Raw genomic sequence first — 9,060 nt, 5'->3', positions numbered from 1 at the left:
GGGTCTAAACCACCAGCCTAGGAGCACATATGGAGAGACACATGACTCCAGCTGTATATGTAGGGGAGGATGGCCTTGTTAGGCATAGGTGGGAGACAAGGTCATTGGTACCCTGAAGGCTGAGCACTGAGTGTGTGGGGGGAATCTGAGGGTGGGGAGAGGGATTGGGGGGTAGGTGGGTAAGCACCCTCATAGAAGCAGGAGGAGGGTGGTTGGGATAAGGGGTTCCTGGGTGGTGGGGGGAATGCAGTAAGGGAATACAATTTTTAAATGTAAATACTATATCCAATAAAAGAGGGGGAAAAAAGAAAAGCAGTTAGAACCAACATCCTTAATAAAATGTCAGCCCTCTTTTAAAAAACTACCTTGATACTAAAATTTGTTTTGAGAATTGTATATTGCAGAATGATCAGCCTTGGTGTATCTACTCAACAAGCAAGCTGGGCAGACCTGCTCAAACCTCTGAGGTCCGTGAATTCCATCTGGAGGCAGTGAAGACAAAGCATCAGAGGCTTGCCAATTTGCCCTTCCCCCCACTCCTCTTCTAACATCTCAACGCCCATAATCAGCTTGAAGAAGCTAATGAAGAGTCAGCGGCCCTATTCCCTGGGCTTGGGGACTAAGGTGGTAAATGTTGAGCTGTCTTTCTAGGGAAAAGTAGTGGTTTTGTGGGAATAGAGAGGATTAGCTAGGATTTATTGCATAGCCATAACCTATTAGTAGAAATCTGTACAATTATTACCAAGATGAAGATATAAATTCTTAAATGGCACCAATTTACTTTGATTACAAATTATAAGGTTTTCATTAGTACGGGCTTCTTACTGATATAAAAGTGAGATGAATATTGTTATTCTCATAGGCATTGTACCAGTATAACACATTTAGGAATACAAGGCTTAGACCCAGTCCTTCTTAAACTTTTTTTAACTGATTTGAGATGGGCAGCCTGTGAGTTAAGGAACTATAGCAAATCATGGCTTGGAGTTTATTGTTAGGGTGTTTCCTATGTTTTATTTAGAGATAGCTGAGTGGAGTTATCAGACAACAGTCCAGATTACTTTACATGGATAGTTGGTTTTCAAAACATCAGAAATCCACAGAATTGACATGACAAACATTTCTGTATTAATGTTCATTTTGATTAGAGACCTGTCTGCTCCTGACAGCTTCCTATATTGAATTCTAAGAAGAAATTGAACATCTTTGAAGTTACTCCAGTTGTGGTGAGACAGCCACTAGACAAGAATTGCCTCTTCCCATCTACAGACAAATTACTGTCCAGAAAAGGACACACTTGCAGAATAGTCGACTGATTATATCTGCCTAGACAGAGTAATCAGCACTTAATAATTCTGCAGCACTAAGGTCTGTCAGATGATCTTGGGCCAGAAGGCGGAAGAACAGATGCTCCAACGTTTTGAAGTAGAGGAAGTGTCCAGGTGTTCAGAGGTCTTTATAAATTGGCTAGGTTTTAGAAGCTATGCTTTGTTCTTCCCACAATTATAGTTAACTCAGTCATTCTGGATTTCTGATGGGGTTGAAAACTTATCGCCTCATAGCCAATCCTGGCAATTTACCTTGAGAGAAAAGATTTGAGTGGATGGTCATCAGCTGACATTCATCCTAAAGCCAGGTTCAGAACTACATGTTTTAGTTAGGATAGATGACAGAGGTGCTGGTTAGTCAACAAAATGATGGACTGGGTATTAGGACCATCTTATACCTCACTGGTACAAATCGGCATATTTATGCTCTAATTGTATTTTGAGAGAAAAGTTTCATTTTAACAGGAAGGGTGATATGTAGGAGGAGCTAAGGTGGGAGGAGTAAGGAGAAGAGGAGGAGTAAGAAGAGGAGGAGAAGAAGGAGAGGAGAAGCTAGGTGATGAAAGAGAGAAAGAGGGGGGAGACAGGGAGGCAGATGTTCATGTAGCTCCACTAGTCAAAGATAGTTGATATATCTAAGTTGGGTAGCGGGTTACACCTCTGATTGAACAATACCAAACTTATAAAGCCTATGATTAACATTTTTTTAAAAATGTATAAATGCAAAAAGAAAAAGGGGACATGGGATAGGGATTTTCTAAGGGGGGAATGGGGAAAGGGGATGGCATCTGAAGTGTAAATAAAATATCTAATAAAAATGAAAAAAAATGACTTTATAGAAAAGTCTCTTACCTTAAAAGACAATCACTCCAAGTACATCTTTTAGAAGAGTATTGTGAGTAAGGGATATGCCATAATGGCTGAAAGCAAGAAAATAGTCTGAAATAGGGTGAACGTTCTCTTGGGGACTGTTACTGGGCATGGGAAGAAGAGAGACAATGTTTCATGAAGAAATGGAAAGACACAGAAATTCTCTGACCATAAAAGAAGTGGTAAAGGCCTGTTTATCACAATGAAGCAAGAATCTCAGTCTGAGATGGTCCTTTGGAAAAAAATGCCTCATGGGAGCTTGCAAGATGTCTTGATTAGTGAAATGTTTTGGGTAAAAGACTGAGGAATTGAGTGTGTATGCCTAGTACCATAGAAAAACAGAAAAGGTTGTGCAATCTGTAATCCCATCCCTGGAAAACAGTCTAACAGAATCATCTTTCTGAAAATTCAGAAAAAGCATGACTGCCCAAAGCATAATTGGAAGAATGAGCAGCTTGGTCTGGCTTCACTAGTATATAAACACATGACTATGTACACACATATACATGTGTCCATACATGCACACATACAATTGTATATTTACACACACATACACACACATATACATATGTTCATACACATGCATACAAAAATCCCACATAATTCCTGATGCAGATGGAGAAAAAATTGCTCAACTTGTCTGTTATTTTCACTAGGATGTTACAGTTTCCTGGACCTAGCTCTTAGGTGAGGATTGATTGAGAAGCACAAGACAACAGAAAATAACTTTTCTTCACATTTGGCTCTTACTGAAGTAAAACTAACATGCAAAAAACATTTCTTTTCTATGTCTTATCAAGTTTTTATCAGCTCATTAATATTCTTTTAGTCTTTTATTTTAACAGTTTAATGTATTTGATGTTTCTAATTTACATAAAGACAACATCTTTAATTGAGTTAATCCAACCTTTTTTTTTCATTTTAGCAAGCCTATTGCAATTTATTGATTTCATTAGTATATGCAGACCTCAGATACTATCTTTGCTGGCCCAAATGTTTCTTGTAGAGGCTCACCTTTTGTCCTAGAAGTAAACAATTATTTCCCTGTGCCTTCTACTAGCAGCCTTACCTGCACTTATTAATGTGTTGATTCATTTATCAGATATTTATATTCAGTAATTACTGTACCCCAAGTAACATACCAGTGTGCTTGTTGTGATAAGTTGATAATATACAATTATTAGCAAAGGATAGAGCACCTCCTCATGTAGTTTGGGGATTTAGTACTGTTGAAGTGCCAGCAGACAAAGCCTAAAGGGAAGAATCCCTTCTGTTGTGAGGATTTTCCACAGGGTGAGAAGCAACATGGAAAAAAATTTGTTGTTAGGCTAAACAAAAAATTTTGGAGAGTATTTGCCTACCATGTACAAGCTCTGAGTAGGTTGAAACTCCAGCTTTTTATAAGCAAAGAATGGTAGAGAATATAGCTGTAATATCAGCATTTTATTAGGTAAATCCATGAGGATCTAGAGTCCAAAGTCATCATTTGCTACATAGGGGGTTGGAAGCCAGCCTGAGCTACACAAGACACAGTCAAACAGAACCTTCTCTGTTCTACTTTCTGTTAAAATCTTTTAGTATAATGGGGGTGAGCCATGAAGTGCAGGCAGCACAGAGTATTCTGTCCATATGGATCACTAGATTATGATGAATGTGTACATTTCATTCAGTATGCAAGGAATATAAAGAGAAAACTTTCTGACTATAAAATAACATGTCCCAATGCATATGGGATGGGAAATATACAGAATGATAGTTTTGTTGTCAAACACATAGGATCATAAGTATTTATCACACAAATCTTTGATTCCTAGTTCCAGGTACCTACTACATGTGTTAAAATGGCTTGATTTTAAGATGCATTATCATGTTCTTATCACAATACATGTATCATGAAAATCTATTTGTTTGTTTTTTTATTTTTTGCAAATGCAGAATATTGGTCGCCCATTCCATCAGTGTCTGCTCCATCCCCCTCTCCCCATGATTGCATTTCTTGTAGACAGAATAAGTTTTGGGTTGAAAGTTTTGTGGATGGGTTGGTGTCCTTATTGCTCCATTGGGGTTACTGCCTGGCTACAGGAGGTGGCCTCTTCAGGTTCCATTTCTCCAGTGCTATGAGTCAAATGTAAGGTCTCCCCCATTGATTCTTGGTTGCTTCTGTTTTCCCAAGTCTCTGTTTTACCCTGGATATGCTCCCCCTCCTCCCCAACACCATAAGTTGCAGATTTCAATTAATTCTCAGTCCATCTGTCCATCTCTCTTGTCCCTCCCCACACCTGATTCTGAACATCTCTATTCTCACTCATCTCCTCTCCCTCTCAGTTCCCTCTCTCCATCTCCTTTCTTATTGAGAATTTTATGATTGGCAAATAAATTCACATAAACACTGCTGAATAAAATAACTACTAAAACTGTGGTTTTCACTGGGTAACTTTTAAAATATTTAATAATAATTTAATTAATATATAATATAGTTAAATGATATATAATTCAATTAAATTAACTATAATTTAATTAATATTTAATATTCATTTACAAAAACCAATTAACAGTACTTAATCTTGGTTTGGAGTCATGACTAACTGGATAAAAGCATCATTTAAAGTTTTAAAGTACAGGGACATAATTTTGAATGTTTGAATCTCTAGATACTAACAGACCTCCAATATGGCTTCTGAAATTTTGTCGTGTGTGTGTGTGTGTGTGTGTGTGTGTGTGCATATGTATGTTTTGAGACATGGTTCTCTGTGTAACAAGCCCTGGCAGTCCTGGACTTTGTAGTCCAGGCCAGACTTGAACTCACAGAGATCCTCCTGCTTCTTCCTTTCAGGTCCTGTGATTAAAGGTATGCAATGTCACACTCTACACCAGAAACTCCAGAAACTCTATCTTAAAAGAAGGAAGTGAACAGGACATTTACATCTTAACTGACCTCTATGCACAGGCACATCAGAATACCAACTTCCTTTGAGTTGAAGCACATCAGATTTAATGGAAGTTCTTTTAGCATCTGGATGTTCTAAAGGGGGTAAAACACTCCACCCTCCATGGAACCATTTTAAAACTCAGAACAAACATATTTCAAAAACTTCAGAATGCCCCTAAAACTGACCAGATTCATTAGGTTCCTCCTTCCCCAAGCATATAAGCAGCAAATACTAATAAGAGATACTTTCAGACAAACACAGATGTCTAGAAGATCCTGAAAGCAGCTGAATTTTATAGTAGAGATACTATGTGACATGTTGAACTGCCCACAAGTCATACAGTCAGGTTCAAGTTTCAACTTTTCATGAGCTACTCACATCAGGGTAAGCTTTGGTTATACAGCTGTCTTTGAGGTACTTATGCCCATTTAAGTAACTCCACACCCACATACCTCTAAAGAATTCCAATAAAAGCCATTTGTTTAACAAGCTGGAATTTGTAGTATACTTAATTTGGTCTGTCCTTGTTTCCCTACCTTAGGTGTGTAAACCTCTGTACATGTCTCCCTAGGGATAGTGTTACACAACAACATACTGACATGATCACATACACAAACAAACAAATGCACATACCACATACACATGCATATACTACACTATACATATATAATACACTCCTGTGCATATAACATTTAAAAATATGACACACACATTTGTATGCTACACATGCATTGTTTCCCTGACACAAGAGCAATACTCAGTCTTATAATGTAGTATATGAGAATTGATAATGTAATAAAGATCATGGCTTTAACTAAAATAACATTGAATAAAAAAGTACCGGAATTTGTCTTTTGCCTTCCTTGTTTCTTGGAGGAGGGGTAATTCTAAGACCCAAAGACTTTACAACAGTCTGAGGGCCGAGAGGTATAATTATGCTGGAGACATTAAAATTATGCCTACTTGCCTCCATGAGTTATAAGTGTACCTGCTGACAAAAATATTGTTCAATTTGTTTTGATTACTTTACATCCAAAGTTGTTAAAAATGAGATGTTTTGGATTCCTCTAATATATGTAACAATTATTAGAGGATAAAGTTGGTTTTTATCCGATATTCTCACTCAGCTAAAAAAGATTGGTTATTAAATTAATCCAAAACAAAGTTCAAACTTAAGATTTATGAAACTAATGGGGCAATACAGCCTGACTTGCCTACTCCAGCTGCCATTCCAGTAAGTGCTTATAGAATTATTATAGATATAAAAGATATTTTTTATACCATCCCTTTACATTTCTGGTAAAGGTGAGAGGTTTATATTCAATAAATTTGCTCGTAATTTTTGAGAGCCCATGAAGCGTTAGAAATGTTTGCCTTAAAGAATGGTTAATTGCTTTACAATATATATATATATATATATATATATATATATATATATATAATATTGTTGTTGCTTTAATACAAAATATTAAGAGTTTAAATCTTTTAGTGTATATTATTCATTATGGGATACTTTATTGGCGAATTTCTCTGAAGAAGTTTTTCTGCAAGCCTTTGCTCCAATATAACGAGCTTTAAAAATTTTTTGGAGTACTCATTGCTCCAGAAAGGATTCAAAGGCAGTATCTTTTCAATATTTGAGACCTCAGTTATATCCTAGGCAGATTGTGACATGGAAAATCCTAATTTAAAAAAAGATAGTTGGGGCTAGAGAGATGGCTCAGCCATTAAAGGCTAGACTTAAAATTAAAAATGGAAAAATTGAATTCCCAGCAACCACATGCGGGCTCTCAACCATTTGTGTTGGGGATCTAGCACCGACTTCTGGCTTGTAAGTGTACATGCAACACGAAAATGGTTTGCTTTTAACCTTGATTTGTGTTTAATGATTTTAAAAAGTTGTTAAGAGATATTAGCCTTCCGCCTCTGGTCCAGATACCAGTGGCTCAAGCAGTCTCCCAGCCGATCTGCTCCCCTCTGGAAACTGAGTTCGGAGGCACCCTAGGGAAGGCACAGACCACAGAGCTGCAGAGGCACCCAAGAGAGGTCAAGGATCTTAGAGCTGCAGGCATCCTAGTGAGGACACAGCCCTCAGAGCAGCAGAGCAGGGAACACCGTAACTCTAAGCTTCCTAGAGGAGCAACTACATTCAGAAGAGCAAACACCTAGCTGGTCTACCACTGTGGAGACTTCATATCCTGAAATATCCTAGAAGAGCCACTGATCCCAGAGCAGCTGGAGCTCAGGATCATAGAGTCATCCATACCCCAAGGAGGTCTGATACAACAAAGATAACTGCAAAGGCAGACTCCAGTCAGAACCAGTGAGTTCGAGTAGAACTACAGCTAACCAAATGGCTAGCATAGGAATGTAAACAACAGAAACCAAAGCTACTTGGCATCACCAGAACCCAGTTCCCCCACCATAACAAGTCCTGATCACCACATCACACCAGAAAAGCAGGACCCAGAATTAAAATCACTTCTCATGATGATGTTAGAGGACTTTAAGAAGATCATAAATAACACTCTCAAAAAATTTGAGACTCGCCCCTCCTCCAGTCTGAGGCCTGCGGGTGAGTGCACCCCGGATTCTGCCAGACACATTCTGGGGGATCCATAGAACCCATAGCCAGTGCTAGCACTCCCCTTCCGCCGCTCGCCCCTCTTCCAGTCTGAGGCCTGCTGGTGAGTGCACCCCGGATACAGCCAGACACATTCTGGGGGATCCACAGAACCCACAACCAGCTTTAGGCAGGAATACCAACATACTACCCTGAGCTCATAGCTAGGTGCCCTGAGTGCTCAGAATCCAGCAGATACCCCCCCATGCCCCTGCCAGCTAGCACCCCCGTTCTGCCCATCTCCCGGGTCTGAGGCCCGGACCAGACCTCTACCAGGTCTGCAGTTGTGTGGACCCCGGATTCCGCCTGAGACATACTGGAAGGTCCACTCAACCCAGAGCCACAGAGGAACAACTGAACTCAGAGTGTCAGACAACATATCCTGAGATATCCAAGAGGAGACACTGCACCCAGAACAGCAGACATCTAGCTGGACTGCTACCTTGGAGGCACCATATTCTGAGGCATCCTAGAGATACCACCATAATCAGTGCAGCTGGAAAAAATCACAGAGACATCTGGACCCCTAGAAGACCAAACACAAGCAAGACAACTGGAAAGGCAGGCTTCAATCAGAGACAGAAGTACAGGTAGCAATAGAATTAACCAGATGGCAAAAGGCAAGAGCAAGAACGTAAGCAACAGAAACCAAAGTTACATGGCATCATCAGAACCCAGCTCCCCCATCATAACAAGCCCTGAACACGCCATCACACCAGAAAAGCAGGATTCAGAATTAAAATCACTTCTCATGATGATGATAGAGGACTTTAAGAAAGACATAAATAACACTCTCAAATAACATATAGAAACCCTTAGAGAGGAAACACAAAAATCCCCTAAGGAATTACAAGAAAATGCAACCAAACAGGAGAAGGAATTAAACAAAACCGTGCAGGATCTAAAAATGGAAGTAGAAACAATAAAGAAATCACAAAGGGAGAATACCCTGGAGATAGAAAACTTAAAAAAATAATCAGGAGTCATAGACACAAGTATTACCAACAGAATACAAGAGATGGAAGAGAGAATCTCATGTGCAGAAGAGACCATGGAAAACATTGACAAAACTGTCAAAGAAAATGCAAAATACAAAAAGCTACTAACCCAAAATATACAAGAAATCCAAGACACAATGAGAAGGCCAAACCTAAGGATAATAGGAATAGATGAGGGGGAAGACTCCCAACTTAAAGGACCAGTAAATATCCTCAACAAAATTATAGAGGAAAACTTCCCTAACCTAAAGAAAGAGCTGTCCATAAATATACAAGAAGCCTACAGAACTCCAAATAGTTTAGACCAGAAA

The sequence above is a fragment of the Arvicanthis niloticus genome, unplaced genomic scaffold, assembly GCF_011762505.2.
Source record: "Arvicanthis niloticus isolate mArvNil1 unplaced genomic scaffold, mArvNil1.pat.X pat_scaffold_618_arrow_ctg1, whole genome shotgun sequence".
NCBI classification, from domain to species: Eukaryota; Metazoa; Chordata; class Mammalia; order Rodentia; family Muridae; genus Arvicanthis; species Arvicanthis niloticus.
The sequence above is the reverse complement of the archived record's forward strand: the minus strand, read 5'-3'. Positions refer to the sequence as shown.